The sequence below is a fragment of the Acomys russatus genome, chromosome 7 (genome assembly GCF_903995435.1).
Source record: "Acomys russatus chromosome 7, mAcoRus1.1, whole genome shotgun sequence".
In the NCBI taxonomy this organism is placed as follows: domain Eukaryota; kingdom Metazoa; phylum Chordata; class Mammalia; order Rodentia; family Muridae; genus Acomys; species Acomys russatus.
In genome coordinates, this window is record NC_067143.1 from 11,420,871 (window position 1) to 11,437,984 (window position 17,114).

A 17,114-nucleotide genomic window follows, 5' to 3' on the forward strand; every position below is an offset into this window, starting at 1 on the left:
AAATGGCCACTGTTGTTATCTGAAAAGAAGTTTGTCATGCCATTACATTCGGTTACCTTGGTCTAAAATACTGCCCTTTCTGATCTCAGGCACTCCTGCCCTGACCAACTCCATTTTTTGATTCTATCTTGGGAAATGTATCCGTAGAGCAGCCCATCCAACTCGAAAGCTGAGGCAATTATGCATCTTATTTTGCTCTTACAGCAGTCAAAACTTAACCATCATGCTACTTCCTATCCTCTTGTTCAGCTACATTTTTTCTAATTATACATATAGTGACTTTATATGTGTGTTCACCTTCCAAAAAAAAAAAAGAAAAGGAAGAAATAATTATCATTATTGATTACTCTACGATATTAAATTTCAAACCACCCTAACTCAATACTCAATGATCTTGGATTTAATTTTCTAGCAACAGTTAATGTATTGTTACCAAGTTTAGTGTAAAAGAGCATGTTTCCCTAAGTTTTTTCAAGAAAGTGGCTGCCTTGCTAAATTAGTGTCGTACGTAAATGGGTTCCTCCCACCATCCCAAGTATGGCCCCAACCACGACTAAATATTTGACCAAATATCTCACACACACACACACACACGCTCATAGTGGAGGTAGGAAGATGATAAGACACTGTGATGTTTGTTGCCTATGTGGGAACTAATAGGTGGGAGCACTTCATAGAGCCCATCTAAAAGGTGGACTGTGGTGGACATTCTTCATATTGGTCCGCAAGGACTTATTGTCCAGGTTATAAGCTTTGAGCTTGACTTTAAAGAAAAATCAAATAAAGGAAGCTCAAGGAAGAAGGATGGTCACAATCAGAGATGTGTATAATGCTACAAATAAATGGTTGGTGAAGTAGTGATTTTAAAAAAAAGTGATGAATGAAATCAAATATTCAAATCATTGAAAGCAAAAGGGATAAGAAAACAAATTATTCTCATTGTTAATGTGGGAAAACATTCTGTCATGTGGATAGATAAAAGCAGACATGGTATCCCCTACTAGGAAATACTATCAGAAATGAGGCCCATGATTTGAAAAATTGATAAAGTTAGAGAAGTTAGGTAAGGAAGACTTATAGCAGAGATTGTATCAAGAAGATTAACAGAGCAGCCAGTTTAACAGCTTTCAAGTACAGAACAACACCAGGAGTTCTTATGTAGAAACTATAAGTAATCTAGAAACTCAAGAAAGATGCTGGGTTACGATATCCTGCTGAAGGGGTTGTTGGAACTATAAAAATGACAACAAAGCATGAGGAATAACTTTTGAACTTAGTTATTAAAGCACTAAAATTATACCATATGATTGGATAAAATTTCAGAAACACTCTTGTGGAAAAGAGCTGTCTAAAAACATAGCGTGCTAAAAAGATAAACCATGAAGGAAGAGTTATACAATGCAAACAACACCATTGCTGAAGCTTTTATTGATTATCAGGCTTCATTTCTTCTGATAATACAACAGCCTTACCCAGATGATCACCATCTATCTGCATTCAGGGATCTTTTCTGGTCCAGTCTGTTTGGTGTTCTGTGTTGTACTTTGAAAGGCACTCCCTTTTTAGGCTAGAGATATTTTCTTCTATGATTTGGTTGAAGACATTTTTCCTGGGACTTTGACATGGGTTTATTATCTTTCCTCTATTTTTAGTATTCTTAGATTTGATATTTTATGTTGTCTCAGATTTCCTGGATACTTTGTGGCAGGATTTCTTTAGGTTTAACCCTTTCTTTGACCAAGTGATCTACCTGTTTTATCATGGCTTCAGTACCTGAGATGCTTTCTTCCATCTCTTGTATTCTCTTAGTGAGGCTTGCCTCTGGGTTTCCTGTTCAAGTTTCTAAAAGTTTCATTTCCATATTTCCCTCATTGTACATTTAATTTATTGATTCTATTTCCACTTTCAAGTTTTAAGCTGTTTTTTCACTTCATCCCACTGTTTCTTTGTGTTTTCATAGATTTCTTTAAGGATTTTATACATTTCTCCTTTAAGGACCTTAAATATATCTATATTGTCTATTTTATGGACTTTGTCTTGTGTTTCAACTATGCTGCAATTCTTGGGGCCTATGGTGGTAGGCTTGCTGGGTTTTTATGTAGACAAATTGTCCTTCCTGTGACTGATTAAGTGTTTATGCTGGCATTGATGCACATAAATTTGAGAAGACTGAAATTCTAAGTGCTGATATAGTATTTTTGTCTTTATGGGTGGGTGTTTTGTCCCATGGTTTCTGTATGATATCTGTTTCTCAGGAGTGTGTGTTGGCTGTGTGTTGTCTGGTAAGAAGTTCTTCTTGGATCCAGTTAGATTTCCAGATAAAATGTGTTTCTAGGTTTTGAGAGCTGATACTCAGGAGTGGGGATAGGGTAGGAGATGGGGTACACAAGAATGTCCACTGGAGAGAGTAATGCAGGTTTTTCTTTCTGAATCTGTTTACTCCCCTGGGAATAGGGGCAGAGAGTATAGAATGACCACAGCAGGTTGTCTGCTGCAGAAGTAAAAATAAGACTAGGCATTAGACTTGGAGAAGTAGAGGGAATGGTGAACACCTGCAATTAGCTTACCTGTTCCCCAGCTAAAGTGTCCTGATGGTACCCAGGGAATACATGCTAGAGTTGGAAACTGGGATAGAGCACTGTGTCTGGGGAGGAAAGCTAAGAGGGGGAGATCTATGTGATCCCTGAGAGATGGGGTAGAGAGGAAGGGGAGGACTCAGCAGGTGGTCTGCTGCAGAGATGGGGATGAGACTGGGGAACTGGGCTTGAAGAAGGAGAGAGAGAAATGAAGATCTGTAGTTAGTTTACCTACTTCCCCAGCTTGAGTGGCTTGCAGGCTCCCTGAATTATAATACTTTCTAAAGATGTATTAAAAAGTCACAATCATATTCTCATGTGATATTTTATATTTTGACTAGTTATAGATTATTAGTTAAAAATACTAACTTCTCTGGTAGAGGACTGCAGTTTGGTTCCCAGAAGTAACAGAGTAGCTTATAATCCACTGTAAGTTTAGTAATTCTAGCTTCAGAGGATTCAATAAGAAATTACAATAGAAATTCTGAAATAATACAAAAATAGACTGACATCATGAATGAATGGCTAATCAAGAGTTGGCTACCAAGAATAAATTATTTTTCAAAGAGTTATTTCTGTTTATGTGTGGGAGCATGTGTCTATGTGATCACAGGCCATGTGATTGCACTGCGCAAACTATTAAGGAAAGTCCTGGAGTTGGAGATTCAGGTTGTTATGACTGCCCTAACATAGGCGCTGGGAAGAAAACTTGGGTCCTCTGGAGGAGCATCAACCTGAACCATCCTTGCAGCTTCTAAAACAAACTCCTACATAAGACTTGTCTTTTATTAGCCTCTAGCTTACGTTCATTGTTTAAAATACTGTGCTTAATATTGGCATCTTGTATCATGTGTATGGTTCATTGTAACTATGCTAATGCTTATTACTCCTTTTGTCGTGCCTATAATGGTCCCCTTTTCCTTCCAACACAGTTTGCTACTATTTTTGCCTATTAAGAAAACAAAACGATCTGTGAATTGTATGGAAGAGATGGGGGATGGAAGATTGGGAGGGGCAGGTGTCAGGAGCACAACAAGGAGACAATCAAGGCTGGAGGATCTGGACCCAGGGGCCTGCAAAAACTGATGCACTAACCAAAGACATTGCAGGAGAGAACCTGTTCAGATGTAGCCAATGGATAGCTAATTCTCCATACAGAGAAGAGGAAGGGAGAGCCTCTGATATGAACTCTGGTGCCTGCTATTTGATCCCTGCACCTTGGTGGAGAGGCCCAGTGGGAACACAGAGGAAAGGGATGGAGGCTGTCCAGATGATACCTGTTAGGCTGTGGTCAGATGGTGGGGGGGAAGGACCTCACCTGTCAGAGGTCTAGGGGAGGGAAATATGGCAGAACAGGAGGGAGAGTGCAAACAGGAAGCTAAGAGTGAGGTGATTGCAATCGAGATGTAATGTAAATATAATAAAAATAAAAAGGTAGTAAAGAGGAAAAAAGAAATAAAAAAAAGATGCTATTTATATGAAAAAAAAAAACCTATACTTGTTATAATGAGTTTGGTTTATTTTATTTAACTCTATGATCTATCGTCCCACAGATTTTTCTGTGCATGTCAGAATTTTATTGGTATTTTTGAAAAATAATAATCCATCACATATGTGAAACGCATTTTTAATGTGGCATCAAAGCTAGTTCTTCAAGTTCATTATTATGGAAAGGGAAGAAATATAAATACGAAAATACAGGAATTTTTTTTTTGATTCCTCTAACATATAGAAGCTAAGTGGCTATGAAAAGTGACACAGCAGTGTCACATGGTTATTCTATGTTTGATATCAAGGGACCACCACAGATTTACACAATGGCCAGTTTACATGCCCTGCAACATCACATAAGTTATTCTCTTACTCATCCTTACAAGCATTGATTGTCATTTGTTTCCCTAGTGATGCCCATTTTTCCAGAGGTAGAGATTGTATTGTAGGGATATTTTGACAGTGATAAACTTTTCCTGTAAGTGATAATTTGTAACTTTAAATTATAAGTTCATCTTCCCCCAATCTAAGGACACAGTCCCTCACCCACTTCTATATACCAAAGCTATATTCATAGCTCCTTGAGCTTTAATTATATAATGTCTTAATTATGAAAAATATATTTTAACGTTGCTAACAAAAATTAATGATTTTTCTTTCATCCACATATAGATGAATGTATGGATGTACATCCATGTATACAACACAACAGAAAAAGCCAAGAAACCTTACTGACCAGTGCCCCTTATTTACTTTTTAAAAACATTTTATTTTATTAATTTATTCATATTACATCTCAATGGTTATCCCTTCCCTTGTATCCTCCCATTCCTCCCTCCCTCCCATTTTCCCCTTACTCCCCTCCCCTATGACTGTGATTGAGGGGGACTTCCTTCCCCTGTATATGCTCATAGGGTATCAAGTCTCAAACCCCTACCCAGATCTAGCTAATGGACAGGTCATTCTCCACAGTTGAGTGGAGAGTCGGGTCTGACTTTTACACGTACTCTGGTGCCTCGTATTTGACCGTGTCCCCTGAATGAGGAGACCTGGGAGCACTCAGAGGAAGGATAGCAGGCCCCTTAACAATGTTCTTTTAGAAAATGTAGAATTAAAAAATTATGTTACCACTATTTTTAATTTTGTTCATTTAAATATTACTAATATTTAGGAAGGTAAACCCTTGTCTCTGGTTTGACATTGACTAAATGTGGTAAATGAAAAGAGGGAGAATCTCTTTAATGTTTGTATTGTTTGTCTGATACGAGTCCAATAGTCATAAGAGAGGCTTCCTCCAATTGCAGGTAGGAGTAAATGCAGAGACCCAAAGCTAGACATAAGGAGAGAAAGTCTAAATTGAGGGTCTCCATTGGGTTCTTCCCTTAGCAGATTTGAGAACCCTATGGAAGAAGGGGAGGGAAGATTATAGGATTCAGAGGAGATGAAAGCTACCAGGAGAACATGGTATGCTGAATGAACTATTCGGGGCTCACATGGCCTCACAGAGACTACAGCAGCAAGCACACGCTTGCAGGGGTCTGCACCAGGTCCTCTGCATATGTTATAGTGGTTAGCTTAGTGTTTTTGTGGGACTTCTAACGATGGGAACAAGTGTTTCTCTGACTCTTTTTGCCTACTCTAGGGAATGGTTTCCTCTTTTGGTTGCCTCGTTCAGCCTCAATATGAAGGCTCTTCCTTTGTTTTATTATATCTTGTTTTGTCCTTTGTGTCTGCCATCTTTTAGAGGGCCGTTTTTAATCTGAAGAGGAAATGGAGTGCGAGAGGGTCTGGGGGAGATGAGAGGTGAGTGTAGCTGAGACGAGCGGAGGGAGAGGAGGGTGATATGCATGTGTTATATGAGAGAAGAATTGATCTTCTTTCTCTTTTTAAATTTATAGTTTTTACTTTGTGCACTTTACATCCCGATGGTAGCCCCTCCATTGTCACTTCCCGATCCCACTTTTCATGTCTCATACCTTTTCTCTCCCTCCCCTAGTCTTCTGAAAGGAGAGCTCTCCCCTCCTAACACCTGAGATAGATATTGCAGATGGGTGTGGATTTGGGGAAGGGCAGGAATAGGAGAAATCAGATGGAGGAAGACAATACTGGGATAGACAACTGGAATTGGAGGGCATCATGGAGATGAACTAGAAGCCTAGACCAATTGAAACCTCCAAGCATATCTGAGGGTTATCCTAGCAAAACCTCATATTGTATTGCAGGATACAAGTTCTGAGGTGGCCATCTTCTATAACTAGGTAAGGCTTCCAGTGGAGGGATGGGAACATCAACCCATAAAGTCCTATAATTATTTCCTGCCTGCAAGATGTGCTGGGGTAAAAGTAGCTCAGAACATGTGGGAGTGGCCAACCGATGACTATGAAAGACCCATGTCACAAGAGGAAGCCAGTGCCTACACAGGGGCCAGAGTCTGGATAGCTCAGAGACATAGGATAGAACCAAACACTACCAGAAAAAAATTAACTACTTAATTAAACAATAAATGAAAATATAAATAAAAATGTGTATACATATACATACATAAAATAAAAGCAATGAAAATCAATGAATTGATACATTAATGATGCTTTGTTCTACTTGTAGGCTGGAGCCTAGCATAATCGTCAGAGAAGTTTCATCCAGCAGTTAATGGGAGTAGTTATAGAGATCCACGGCAAACCTGCAGAAGAGGACAAGAAAGGACTGTAGGGGCAAGAGGAGCCTAGGACACCACAAGAGAAGAGCTCACAGAACCAAATAAGTTGGTCTCAAAGGGGCTCAGAGAGACTGAACCTACAATGAAGGAGCTTTGTGGGTCTGAGGTAGGTCCTTTGCATATATGTTATGGTTATGTAGCTGTGTGTTCTTGGGAACACTTAGCTGGGTTTGGTTACTATTCCTGGGAGGTCTGCCGTTTTCTGAAGGATAAGGATGGAGGAGTGGATTGAGGAGGGAAGATAGGTTGGAGGAGTGGATTGAGGAGGGAAGATAGGTTGGAGGAGTGGATTGAGGAGGGAAGATAGGTTGGAGGAGTGGATTGAGGAGGGAAGATAGGTTGGAGGAGTGGCTGTGCAGAGAGAAAGTAAGAAAAACTATGATTGAGATGTAATATATGAGAGAAGAATACATTTTAAAAAGGAAAAATAAATTTACCTCCCAGATTGTGAATATAACAAAGGATAACAAAGCTCTTCATGTATTTTTAATGTTTGAACACCTTCTCTTAATAGGGAACATAAGAATTTAAAGTAGTATTAAACTGCTGGTGGCATCAGAGGAAGGTGAAGCAGCCTACACAGATGAGACCTGATAGGCTGTGATCATATGGTGGGGGAGGAGGTCCTTTTCTGTCACAGAAATAGGGGGCAGGAACAGAGGAAAAGAGGAAGGGAGGGGAATGGGAAGATAAAACTGAGGGGGCTACAATCTGAATAAATTATTTAAATAAAAATGTAAAAAAATTAAAGTGCTATTAAACTGCTGTTGTCAATGTTAATGACATTTCTGTAAACATGATTAGAAATACTCCTGATCTTCCTGAATTACTTTCTGAACCTATGAGCCACAAGAACATTTCTTTATTCACTGATGATCTTGGCAGCAAGTCCCTGTTACGATTATGCTGCATAACGAAGGGCACAGAGCACATGGCAACACTCTGTCCTTGAAGATTCCTCAGTTAGAGCCAAACAAAAATCAAACCTTCCCATGAGATTTCTCTGAAGAGTTGAAACTCTCATATTTTATATGTATACTTACTAGCAGGGTGCTGGAAATTATCCACGCAGATATGGGGAAAGAATTAGTGAGTGCTTTCAGGTCTTATTAGTTTCTTTCCCCCAGTGTTTACAATATAACTATGGAATAGTGGTTTTTGCTGATGAATCTAGGATGACAATCATGCTGGGAAATTTATTAAATGTCCATTTTTTTTTGGTTCTGCTTTATCAGTAGTTTTTATCTCTAGACTGTTACAAAACATATTTTGTCTGTAAATAGTTAAAAACATACAATAAGAAAATGCAACCAAGAACCAAAAGCCATCTTTATTATGGGTAACATTCATATACAATTTTCTCAACTTTATTTCTTCAAGGCCAGGCTTTACATGTTTGCTCTCTAATGTATCTTTTGGGCAAAGTAAATATTGCACCTCAAAGATGAATCTTTTATACTAAGTCATGTTGGTAGAAAAAGGTTAGTTTGTCTTGTTTCTGCTGTTGATATTTTAGGAGAATATATTATGAAAACAATTTTTGTACTGCAGAAATAAGTAAGGTTCTGTTAAACTTCAGTTTTATTTAATTTAATCTGCTTTGAACCTTTGTATTATTTGTTCTACTAAAATGTTAAAAACTAGTTCACAAAGTATTAAAATGAATAGACACTGGAAGCAAATTGTCAATTTCTAGCTTATGAATGCTAAGGATTACATTTTATGAGTATATTGAGATTTGTTATTCTGATTTTTTTCATGTCTATAAAAATTTCCATCATTTGTGAAACAGACATGTGTTCAGAACATAAAAGTCAGTTAGAAGGTTGTTCCTGTGGCATTTTTTTTTTTTAACTCATGTGCCGCACTTGCAAAAAACACTTTCTTCCTCCTGCCAAAAAAAAAAAAAAAAAAAAAGTCTTTTTACAGGATAAACACATCTCTCTAACTTGGTAAACAAGACATAAAAACAGTAACAAAATCTTAAATATAAGCAGAAATAATAAGAAAACCAAGTCAAGAACAAGAGAACTAGATCCATGTGAGCCAGGAATACTGCTGGTTTGAACCTAGGTGATAATCTGTTAAAAGGAGATTTGTCACCTAGGCCAGACAAGCTGTTCTCAGTTCTTTATGAGGCTCTCCTCAGCTTGTTCACATCCAGCCCACATATCCTCCCACGCGAAGACTTCAAAATATCCACTTTGCCAGGATGATTTTATAACAATTGTAACTCTATATCAAATTTAAGTAGAAAAAAATGCTCCAAATATTAATAATTGAAGAGTTTTATTTAAATTTCTATAGATCTCTTGGAGTTGAGAAGTAATTCTAATTCTTAATTCTAATCTCTTGGAGTTTTTACTTCATGGAAAATTTGAGTGAGGAAAGTTCTTTGTAGGCTAATGTGTTTGTACATTTGATGTGCAACTGTTGGTGATATTTTGGTTAGTCATGGAATATTTAGAAGGTGGAGTTGTGATAGAGGAAATTTGTCACTGGAGGTGCATTTTGAAGGTTTATAAAAACTCAGGACTTTCTGTTCTTTCTGCTCTTGCTCATCGATCATCCCCTTTCCTTTCTCCTCTTCTTATTCCTCTATCTGTCCATGTTCCTGTTTGTGTCTCCATATGTCCCTATGTTTCTCTCTGTGTATTTGTCTCTCTGTCTCTTTCTCTCGGTCTCTCTCTTTCTCCTTTATGTGGATAAAATGTAATAAGCTAGCTTCCTTCTCCCACTGTCATTCCATGTCTCACCTGGTATGATAGACTATCCCTCTGGAATTGTAAACCGTGATAAATTATTCCCTACGTTGTTTGTGTTCATAATGTTTTGTCCCAACAACAGAAGGTAGTGAGTACACTCCAGGAAATAAAATTATCCTTCTTAGTTAAAGATACGTGCCTTCCAAAGAAAGCCCAGAACTGAATATATGTTTCAACCTAAAACATTTCAGTTTTTATTTGCAAAACAGTAACGAATACTTCCTAAACTACAGAAATGGTGTCCAGCATGATCATTCAATGGTTTTTGTTTGTAATCCTAGCACTTGAGGTCTGGAACAGGAACATGGCCATAAGTTTGCAGCCATCCAGGGTTATTCAGTGAGTTTGAAACTAGTTTAGACTACAGAGTAAGACACTGTCTTAAAACACATCTCTTTCCCTGCCCTGTATCATAACCATATTCTTTTTCTGTCTGTCAGTTATCCACCAATCTGTCTATCTACAAATCCATAAATTCTTGGTCTATACAGTGAGGACCTGCATCAGGAAGTAAAATAAAAAATAGATATGGAAATGCCAAAGGAATTTTTTAATTTACTCATTTTCCATCCCAATTGTAGCCTCCTCCCTTGTCACCTCTTGACCCCCACCCTACCTCCCTCATGCCCTCTTTCCCCCTCCCCTAGTTCTCAGAAAGGAGAGCCCTTCTACCCTAACATCTGATCTCAGCCAATCAAGTCTCATCTGAACTGCTTGTATGCTCTTCCTCTGTGGCAACAAATCCAGGCAGGGGAGGGTAGGGGGTGCTGCAGGGACTCATGTACAAACAAAGGATCATGTATGGTGTCGACCTAGACACTCTGATTAAATGTAGAAGAAAAGGAAAATAATTTAAGGTGTCATCAGAACATAGTCACACCAGACTGATTGCCATTACTTCGCAGTACTTTATTTGTAGTTTCAAATGATTTCCGTATATCTTCTCTATTTGACCTGTATATCTGTAGAGAAAGTTTAAACTTTCAATCTTCATGGAAAAGATGGAGATATTCGCTAACTGAAATTTTGTTCAAATACTGTTGGAAATATAGTTTATAAGTAAAGTGTGTCGATGATCAATGTATGTTTTATGTCATGTTTAAACTGTTTGACACAATGAACAAAGAAATTTATGAGGATTTTATATCATATCAATAAGTAACAAAACTTCCCCTTAGGATTCTGATCTGCAGGGTACACAGACATTTGCAAACAATTCTTCTGAATTATTTTCTCAGCAAAGAAATGATGTTTTGCAAAAGGCAGTATTTTTCCTCCCAGCTGACTTGCTAATGGACCATACACCAATCTGGGTTGTAGAACTGGGGAAAGAAAATTGGAGTTCAGGAAAAAAGCTATTATACAATCAGTGAAGAAAAAATTATTGAATATGTAATATAGCACAGATATCATTCTTTATCTGATTGACATACTACATTAACTCATTTTCAAGGAGAATCTTATACCCAGAACTCCATGTTTGTGTGATGAGAAAAGGAACAGTGCAGTGATTAAACAATTCTGGATGTCAAACCATAATATTTTCCATACTAAAATAAGCTTACGCAGGTACCAAAGCAGTTGCATAGGCAGGGAGGGGGTCAGGTATTCAGAATAATCCTCAAGCTAATTTGTGCCTGGATTCTGTCCAATAACTACGCCTCAATCTTCTTGGAGGACAGATGGCAGGAACATCATGGGCCTGGCTCAGTACAGCCTTTAACACTTCTTAATCAACTGTGAATGTCCTTTCTGGATTCTACACAGCTGAAGGTAGTTATAAGGAAATAGAGAAGGGGGCCCTGATCTCTGCAAGGCAAATGGAGTGGAGAGCACTACGTCCATTGCTGGGGGATAAAATAAAATAATAAGGAACAGACAGCTGCATTTTCTAATAATCTTAGCAAATACTTGCTCAGAATAAACCCTTGAACCAAAGAAATGTGTTATATATGCAAACGTTTTATCTCCAGAAATTGGCATTGAAATTGCCATATTGGTCTTAAGTATCACATCTGTTCCTCAACTACAACTGGATACTACAGGAAAATCAAGACTAAAATTATTTTGTTACAATATTGTTTGCCTCAACAAGAAAGAAGTGGTAAGCTTTCCAACCATTCCATACAAAACATTCTTTCCTGCAATTAGACCATACCCACATTGCTACTTAGCCTTCAGCACAAGCTCCCGTGCAATTATTCAATACTAGGTTGGAATTTCTTGGAATATTAAATCCTCAGGGCCTATGATTCCCTTCCAGATTTTCTAGAAACCAACTGAAGAATTTCCCAGCAGAATGAAGTGGACAAAGTAATAAGTCTGGGTTGCGTTAAGCCTCCTTAGGTTGATGATGCTATAATGTAATTACTTGTTTAGCTATTCATTACCTAAGCAGAATCTGTTTCAGGGAAGGAACTGTAAATTTTTCTCTTTTTATCACCAACAGAAGAAACAAATCCAAGCCTCCAACTGTACATTGCTAAATAACTGGGGGCAAAGAACAACGTGTTAATGCATCCTTCCCTATGTTAAGGTCAAGAATCTCTATGAGAATGTGTGTACTACATGCCACACCCTTTGCACTGCATAGGTATTCTGGTCATTTTCTGCCAAAACACGAGAAGATTTATTGTTTTTTCACACTATACTATATTTTTCTAACAAATCTATTGGGAAACTTAATTATATAACAATTTATTTAATAAAGAAACAAACACCTATTTGCAATATTTTGTTTGTTTTACTTGTTTTGTAAATCTTTTAATCCCTCTCTTCCCTCCTAATTTACGTGAATTTCCAGTTTTCAATTTATCAATAAGTTAATTATTAACCTCTTCAAGTAAGTCTACACTTTTTAAAGAATCAAGACTCTGGTTGTTTTAAAAGTATGTTTTTAAATTGTATATCATTTTAAAATTCAGAGTTAACTGTGTTTTTGGTATATAAATCAGATATCTTATCATTCTTTCCTCATTTAATTATGTTTACTTTTTCTTACAAATATAATGATTAAGAAGAAAAAAACGTAAAAATTGTACATTGATTTTTATTCTGTGAACAATTTAAGAAGAGGAGTTAAAGAGTGTGTGAAGATTTTTGAATTTTTATTCTCCTAATCTTTATCATCATGTTGGGGAGTAATTAAGATTTCCAGGGTGGTTGAAATAATTAGCAAATCTCTCAGATAGCACTTCACCTCCAGAAAGCCACACCACTTCTAAAACACTTTATATCTCAATGCATCCTTACTGATTCTTTGATAACTTAATACTTGGAGAGAAATTTGATTAATGTATATAGATCTGTAGAATATCTTATTTTCATGAGAAGTTGCCAGTCCACAAGAGGAAAAGAAAAAATTACTGGTACATTAGTTACTTCTCTTGATGCTGTGGCCAAAAACCTGATGAGAAACAAGTAATGCAACAAATAGTTTATTCTGCCTAACAGTGTGAGGGTGCAGTTGACTGTGATAGAGAACCCATCGATTCAGGAACATGAAATACCTGATCATGTTACGTTCAGAGTCAGGAAGCATAGAGAGAGAAGAATACTTGCCCATAGCTAGAATTTGTTTCTTTTCCCTAATTCTGGCACCTCAGTCCATGGAATGGAGTTCCCATTGTGCATACATCTTCTGATACCAATTCAAACTAGTTAAGCATGACCTGGTTATCACTCACAGGCATGTCCAATATTTTGCCTCCTAAGTGTTTCAGATCTGTCAAACAGATAGTCAAATCAACTGTCAAAATGCCATTGTAAAATTAAACCACCATACGATTTGTTATCTGATACAAATTCTGAATAAATTTTTTCTGCCCAACTCCTAATCCTTTCAAAACATTTCTATCCTAAGAATAGTCTGTTAACCATTATTTGAGAGTTGTACAGATAGCTCCAAGGTTAAAAGTACACACTTCATTTGTAGAATATACAGTTTGTTTTTCAGTACCCACTTCCAGTACCTCACAATCAACTTATAACTAATTTGACGACTTTTTTGTCTCTGCGCTTACCAGCACTCATGTGTGTGCTTGAGCACAGGCATGCATATGCACACACACACACACACACACACACACACACACACACACACACAATACATACCCTACAAATATTTATAATTCTATATAGCTTAAAGAAGAAGAAAATGTCGTTTACTCCTGCTGTTGTTTGCCTTGAATTTCGCTTTCATTTTAAAGAATTGTTATTCTGGAATTATATAAATATTACATTCATAGTGATTTGGCCATTTGTATTTGGCAAACGTGAAGTAAACAGCTTTCCTATCTTGTTGGGTCTAAATTTCTGAATGGAGATTAATATCTATCATATCTCATTCTATTAATTTAAAACATCGATCTTGATCTAAAAACATCTTAACCCCTAACCTACTAAGCTTAACTGAAAGACTAAACTATCTGGCCTTCAACTCATCAGAGACTTGAGAAGGGATAAAACTAAATACCTGAATGAACCTGGAGTGTGGGTTAGCAGCTTCTAAGATGAAAAAAATGGCTGTTTACTATAGATAATATTTGTAAGAATAAGCCAAATTTAAAGATAATCATTTAAGTGATTACTGAAGATCCTGAAATAAAGAATATTTTGTAAAAAAAAAAAAAAAAAAAGAATTGTTGTTCTTTAACTATGTACCTCCTTGTCTCCAGAAATTTCACACTGAATCATTAATCCTTCTTCCCAAAGATTCAATTTCCTTATTTTTGTATTATTTACAAAAATATCCTAGAAGATAGATACACATCCTAATGACATTGTATAGGAACTGGAACAGTGTCAGGTGTTCACTAGGTATGGGGGAAACACTAAAATTAAAATACAAAATTTTATGGAGTAGGTGGAGATGAAAATAAATGTACAACAATGAAACACATGTATTTTCCTTTTGCATCCTAAGCACTATAAAATCCTATCCCAGCCTTATGTATTTATAAAGGTAATCAAAATAATGACAATATATAGAGTTTCTTTTTTTATATCAGAGTTATATCATAATGTTTGAAAGTTATTCTGAGTGTCTATTTTAACCCAATTTTTATATACAGTGAGGTAGTGACTCACTAGCAATTTCACATTTCTGGCTTGTCTTTCTAGAAGTGATTTTTACTGTAATGTCCATACAGGATAAGGTAGATATTGTGTGATTTAGTTTAGAATCTGTAAAAAGTGAATTGGCACACGATGAAGCCATTTTTGCTCTCAGTGTCACCTGAGAAGTTTATAGTAATAGGACAAAGATAGCCATGGCTGCTGTTGGATGCAGGGCCTGACAATGTACTATAATCATAAAAATCTGTCTATGACATATATTCCCTTTATAAAATAACAACAATTGGTTGTAGATAGCCTTTCATTTTAACTAATAATATATTTTTTGCTTACGTGTCAACTTTCCCTGTTTACAATGATCTGTGAAAGGGCAGGATTAGGCTTGACACATCAGACACTCCAGGCACCCAATGTGTAAAACTTATTCACAAACACTTTACTAAATTTACTTGTCAATGCCCATACTGAGTGGCACTATTGAGTAAAATAAAACACTGCTTTGCCATATTCTGGATATTAATTTCTCAATATCCACATTTTCAATCTCTAAGAACTGGCGATTCTTGTGATAATTTCACCCTTGTAGAATTTCTGTGTATAGAATAGGCCAAATGTCTGATAAGCTTTGTGGGCAACTTAAAACACACTTTGTATCACCAGTCATTGTGCCCTGATCTCTGTCACAGAGCCTGATGCCTAATAAATAGCCACATTTGCATATTAAAAATACTAATTCAAAAATATTGTCGAGCAAAGAAATGCTCTATATAACCTTTCAATATTCGTATGCTAGTAAGAACTAAAAGCTAATCCTGTAATCACATGGTGAGGGAGGAGGTCCCCTTCTGTCACAGGTCTAGGTGATGGGCATAGGGTGAAAGGAGAGGGAGGAGGGACAGGAAGATACAAGTGAGGGGATAACAATCGAGATGTAATCTGAACAAACTATTTTTAAAAATGACTTTGATGTGAAAAAAGATTCAAGATCTTTATTAGTTAATTTTCTGTTGGTATGATAAAATACCATGAGCAAAGGTGATTTATGGAAGAGGGTTTTGTCTTGACTTATGGCTCCAGAAAGAGAAGAGCCCGTCCTGGTGGAAAGGCATGACAGCAAACAGCAGGCAGTGACAGAATGGGGAGACAACAGCCCACACCTTCAAAGAAGGAAACAACCTGGAAGGGCCATACATTTTAAATTTTTTTTTTATATAATTTATGAATGAAAGAATAATTTCATGTGCTTTGGTGTTTATTGTGCATGTATGTCTGTGAGAGGGTGCAAGATCTTTAATTTATAGACAGTTGTAAGCTGCCATGTGGGTTCTGGGAATTGAACCTGGTTCCTCTGGGAAAGCAGTCAATGCTCTAAATCTCTGCGCTATCTCTCCAGCCTAATTTTTTTTAATTATTAAAGCCTGCCCCCAGGCTATAAGGCATTACTTTCTCCCCCAAAATATGAATAACTCAAAGCTTCCCAAAGTGCACTATCAACTGGATTGTTGAAGTATCTGAGCCTATAGTGGACATTTTAATTGAAAACCATTACAGAGTTTATAGTATCACAGACTTATGAAGCCAATGAAGAAATCCGCTGAGTGACGAGCAAAAGATAGCATACGACGACTTCTTTAATAACAAAAGACACAAGAATGTGTAGAAAACCAAGGCAGGGGATATAATGCAACATGGAACAATGCATTCAACAGATGACCTTTAAGCTGCGTTTTGAGGCTCAGTTGGGTAGGAATGATCTATTCTGAAAGAAAGAACTTCAAAGGAAATATAGTGAAATCATGTTGGCTGCAAAGTGACATGGCACATTCCCGTAAGTGAACAAGAAGCATTTGGATGCACTTATCTGTCTGGATGTGCAAAGGTGTGTCACTTACAATTTTACAAATCAAAGAGGCTTCTTTTGTAGATCCAGCAGAATAAAGTACAAGACTAGATACTTTAGTGCTATTGTAGAACTTAGAAGGAATCTTACTGCATTGCATTTTTTAAATGTTACATTTTATGAGTACTATTAATGTAAAACCTTTTTTATTATTAATTCTATGGAAGACACCAGTGTACTATTTTCTTACATTCTTTTCACTGCATACTCACTACTGCTCAGTGACAGATTAGTAATTTCTTAAAATATTTATATAAAGTTTAGAAAAATTTTAGACATATTTCTAATGTACTTTGCTGAAATATATCTGTATTGTAGTGGTTTATAAGGTTTAGTTTTATTTTTTCAAATCCTAACTGATATACCAGAAGTTGAAATATGCAATTCTCACTATGGTTTTTACTCTGGTCATGATGCCGTTTTTGTCAAGAAGAAGAAGTCAGAGAATTCCACCCAGATTTCATCATCTTCCCTGAATATTCAGCTCAGCCTGCTGAAGTGTTCCCTTTTCTCTAGATCTGTTCTGCATATAAATGTCAGTCTTACAAAATGGAGACCTGTGGTCTTATTAGTGTGGCTATTTCCCTAGG